At 35.9% G+C, this 5,053-nt stretch overlaps 1 long non-coding RNA gene across 4 annotated transcripts; it reads right to left on the bottom strand.

Annotated features, from left to right (window-relative positions):
- Nucleotides 1-988: 988 nt before the first annotated feature.
- Nucleotides 989-4,585, bottom strand: LOC110873306. 4 transcript variants are annotated; one of them, XR_004865390.1, is made up of 5 exons: nucleotides 4,230-4,575; nucleotides 1,990-2,070; nucleotides 1,480-1,610; nucleotides 1,226-1,403; nucleotides 989-1,006 (listed from the first exon to the last, which is right to left on the bottom strand). It is a non-coding gene; the product is annotated as an uncharacterized LOC110873306 (long non-coding RNA). The 4 variants fall into 4 exon arrangements; XR_002555035.2 differs by lacking the exon at nucleotides 989-1,006 and adding an exon at nucleotides 1,022-1,132; XR_004865389.1 differs by lacking the exon at nucleotides 989-1,006 and having other exon boundaries at nucleotides 1,022-1,403; nucleotides 1,990-3,661; nucleotides 4,230-4,585.
- Between the last annotated feature and the right edge of the window lie 468 nt (nucleotides 4,586-5,053).

Here is a 5,053-nt window from a genome sequence, read left to right on the forward strand (position 1 = left end):
TGAGAATTCACGTACCATGTTCGAGCTCGAAAAATGTGTCTATATGCTTTAACAAAAATTGTTTTTTTTTAAATCATATTAGTATTGGGTTAGGCCTAATAAACCTAATGTTAAGTTGGGTAAATTATAAAGCATAAAAAGGTATTTGATAATGGGCCTCTATATTGGATTTGTATGTTTTTACAATTTTTTTTAAATAAGTTACCCGTGTGATACACGGGTAACAATTTAGTTTTGAACAGAGTTAAAAAAAATTATAAAAAACAACAAAGAATGAAACAACATTATCATTCAATAATCAAAAACCAAAAAAATATAAATTACAAGTCTGCAGAATTATAAAGTTATCATAAGTCAGTAAAAATTTCATTGCGAGTAAAGCAACTAATCATTTAAGGAAACAGTCTGGATGATTTAAACCAACTAAACACACTACTATATTGACTATTAACTTTGTATTCTGAGTTAGCAACTCAAACCACATTCTCTACCCATACAAATCATTAGCACATAAACCAGATACATATATGCATTCCGTTAAATTAATATTATATCAAACTAATATTATATTAATTTAATTAATATTTAATAATTTAAATTAAATAATAATTATCTACAATTAAGGATGGTTTAGAATAATGACAAGTGTCATTTTATTGGTTTCTTTTATTATATAGTATAGAAGATATAGATTTGAAGAGATAATTCTGGATTATCTATAAATTTTAAATAGGTTAAAAGATAATTCAAGTGGGTTCAAGATAAATAAAGTTTGATTTATTTATTTAACTAGGTTTTTTAGCCTTTGCGAGTTGCGGCGTGCAAAACCTAAGGATGTCTAGCGCTCTTAACAATAGATGTGTCTTGTGGCCCGTGTTTAGCCCTTGCAGCGAGCGTGTTTTGTCTCTTGGTTCGTATCGGCCTTGCGTGTTTTAGAAAAGTTGGTGGAACTTGTTAGTTGTCTGCCAAATTTATGTCTAGTTAAGGTAAAGGGTATGTCGTTTACCTGAAGAACCATGCATCAAACTTAAGAAACAAATTAGTAAAACATAATAACAATGATCAAACAGATGATGGTTTGGTTCAAGTCATCACAATTCATTGTAGTCATCGTCGATCGACGATCCTGTGACTAAATATCATGCAAATTTAGGATTTATTATAATTACATGTGCATATATAGTTAAGATAGATAAAGAGATGCACATTTTTAATAGAAACACACCTTAGAATATGAACTTTGAAATAAACAACCATTAAAATAACTGATGACCCATTGTTGAATGTCTAAACCAAGTGCTTCAAGTGTGCTCATTGTTGATAACGGTCCTCGTTTCATCGAACAACAAATCTGGATCAGGGTATCCGTATTGTAGCCCCAGTATTGATCTTTATCCATCCACCTACCTCAAAAAAGATTATTAGTTTATTTTAATAATAGAAAAGCTAAATCGACAGTGTGTATATTGCTGGTTATACCTTGCTTATTTTGGGAACATTTGATCTGAGCGTCGATAGCTGATCGGTTAACCATTTTCAGCTACTAAGAAATTAATAGGAAGTCACCATCCGTAAGTTGACTCTATAATCCATGTATACAGCTGCAGCTACTGATTTAACAGAAACCATATGTTTGTTTTATATAATGAATCTTTGCATACTACGGAGACGCATACCTTAACGACTCAATAAGAAGATAATCGTGAAATCAGCGACGTGCAAAACCTAAAAATTGTAACTAATACACAGTACCAGAATTCTTCATAATGAAACAATGATTAATCATATATTCCTAATTCTAAATTATAACAATTCTACCAATAATAGTTTTCAAGATGTAAACAATAATTAATACACGTTACATCTACTTCCTTTATTTATTTTTTTTTTGACCATCTTATAAAACGACCAGCCCTTACCCGTACCATGCCTATTTTTATGGGCAACCCCCGTATTGACCTTAACCAAATTGCACCTATATTGACTCACCAATAATGTCGGGGATGTAAAGATACATGCTTATTGTTCCAGACTCCAGTTCTTCATTTGGATGTCATCTCTAATCATCAGCTACAAAAAAAGAAAAAAAAAAGCCAAAAGCAAACCGAATAACAAATAGAAAAAATAATTTATAAAACGTTAACGGTATAAAATTAATCAAATTATGTCCTTAAATAAACATAACTAACTCACATGCATTATATTCTTTGCTAAAGAGTTGCAATTATAATGGTAACATGATATGAGATAGAATATATATAAAAAAAATTATCATTCGTGTATAATCATTATAGATCAACGATGCGTCGATGATCACCTTTTCTCTTGTAATTTTTGAAACATATTGCAATAGCTTCAACAAAACGCCCTCCAACTTCTTCATGAGTCATGGCAATTAATTCAAAATTCTCTTTGCAATTTGGAATAAATGATCAGCCAATGACATGCAAAGTATTTTTTTTTTAACAAATAAAGGGAGCCCATTATATTCAAACCAAAATGGAGCCCCTTATATTCAAACCAAAAGGCCTCTAGCCAGGAGCTAGAAGGCAAGGTTAGAAAACATACTACTTGCTAATCTAGCATTACATCGACACCATAACTGTTCCAATATTCAAAAGATAAGTAATTTAATTTGGCCCTGTGGGTTAGCCAAAAGAAAGTACATTCCTTCACCTCATCCACTGTGTTGTTGTATGTGCTTCCCTGAATACGTTTTTGTTACGAGACATCCAAATCTTCGTTATGTGAGATCAGGAAAAAAGAACGTACTTGTAAACCTGCCATTCGTACAGACTATGGAGGACCATAAGTGCAGCCTTTGCTATTTTTACTCTCAAATTTAAGAGCTACATGTTACAAAGAGAATCAAGGAAAATAAGTTGGCTACGACCTGATTTCAGAGAAAAAAATGTTATCGTACCAGTCCACACTTGGGCGACTTTCAACCCGACTGACCTGGTCTAGGTTATTTATTTTGAACCACTTGACCCGTTGAAGTTAAAGCATAACCCAAATCAACCTACTTTCAAGTAAATGGTTGAAATTGGCACCTTTGAAAATATGGCACTGATCTAGTCGCGCTCTGTATTTTGGCATTCTGTTCTGGTATTGAATTTGACATGTCAACTTTTCAGCTGTCTTTTAACCCATCATGTAGTTGATTCTTATACGTTCCGGCCACGAAACATTACCTTAAAGAACAGAGCAATTTGTGAACCGAATCTGCCTTGAAACACCATCGCCGCTGCCAAGGGTTCACGACGGAACCTTAGTTCGTCACCTAGCGATTGTCAAACCCTAGAGATTTGTTTCCCCTAATCTTCGTCACCTGTCGAAGCTCCCAGAGACACGGTTAGCCTGCAAAAACTAATCCAGCCATCAACGTCGTTGATTCTCGATCTGTAGAAAATTGTGGTGAACGTGCCGGAAGAGGTGTGTCGTCGAAGCACAGCAATGGCTCCGTCGTCCGTTGCTGGCAGCTCCACCCTTTCACAACGGAGCAACCGGTGGCAGGAAATCCACGTCTTCGTGCGGCACCACTACGATCATCACCGACCAAGTGCGTAACCGGGGTGAGGAGGCCGGCCGGAGGCCATGCTCGGCTCCTCCTCCATCACTCTCTCTAGATATTCCCCCGTCTCTCTCTTCCGTGTGTGGGCTGAGACTCACCATATATAATTAATATGCATATTACCAAAACACCCTCATTACTGTTCATTTCGTTTGAATGAGTGATGTAGCTAGTTTCAGATTAACATTTTCTTGTTGTAAGGCTTTATATTTAGAAACCTTGTCGAGTTTGAATGGCATATTTTTACAAATAACTCAAAGACACCGGAACACAACATATTGAAGCCCAAAAGTCACCTTATAGTAGCAATATTTTAAGCTTAATTGATACATACGTCTTAAAGAGAACACCCAAAAGCATATTACAACCACACGATCAACAATGAGAAGACCAACTTGAAAAAAAAAAATGCTAGACAAACTATCAAACAACACCTGGTGTGCAGAATTTAAACAACCATAAAAACATGGTTTGACCTGTCTCCAAAAAGACCACCCAACCTCAAAATTCATCATTATAATTTACTGTGTAGAAAAACTAAATCAATAATGAACACAACACATTATATACAGTAAATACACATGCAATCAATCTAAACCAAACAATTCACCTAGAATTTAGCCGACAACATTTAGCTCTAAAGAGAAGATCATACCTAGGGTTTTCAGCATACACTACGAACGGGAGTGGCCGGAAACAACCGACGTCGTCGTTGATTCTCGATCTGTAGAAAATAGTGGTGAGCGTGCCAAAAGAGGTGTGTCGTCGGAGAACAGCAATGGCGCCGTCGTCTGTTGCTGGCGACACCCCCCTTTCACAACGGAGCAGCCGGTGGGAGGAAATCCACGTCTTCGTGCGACACCACTACGATCATAACCGGGCAAGTGCGTAACCGGGGTGAGGAGGCCGGCCGGAGGCCGGCCGGAGGCCATGGTCGGCTCCTCCTCCGTAACTCCTCAGCTTTCCTTGTCTAACCGGCTCTGTACGTGGTCTCTCTTTTGTCAAGCTTGTAAAGCTATTAGACTATCAAATTACAAAATTGCCATTAAACACAAGTGAGTAAAAAAGAAGAAAGAAAAACGACATAGATCAGACTCGAACCCGACCTTCTAAGCTGGTTAAATAGCGGCTCAACCGCTAGACCAACACAATATTCTTTGAGCATATCCATATTAAATGACTTATAAATACAAATAAATGACGTCAGCGGTACTATTCATAAGGTTGGTTTATTAATAGATAGGATAATAGTTTGAATTATCTACTTACTAGATATGTTTATTTAGTTGGTTTATCTTAATATTAAAAATAGTGTTTGAGTTAGGTTAGGATTAAAATTATAAATAGATAGTTAGAGTCATTGTAATTGGTGTTTTTTGGTTAATAATTAAGAGATTGGAGTTCGTTCATACAGGGTTTTTATGTTTGATCAAGGATCTGATTTCCAACAGAATTGTCACCCCGTGTTCCAAGTTAACT

Source organism: Helianthus annuus, chromosome 8 (genome assembly GCF_002127325.2).
Source record: "Helianthus annuus cultivar XRQ/B chromosome 8, HanXRQr2.0-SUNRISE, whole genome shotgun sequence".
Classification (NCBI taxonomy): domain Eukaryota; kingdom Viridiplantae; phylum Streptophyta; class Magnoliopsida; order Asterales; family Asteraceae; genus Helianthus; species Helianthus annuus.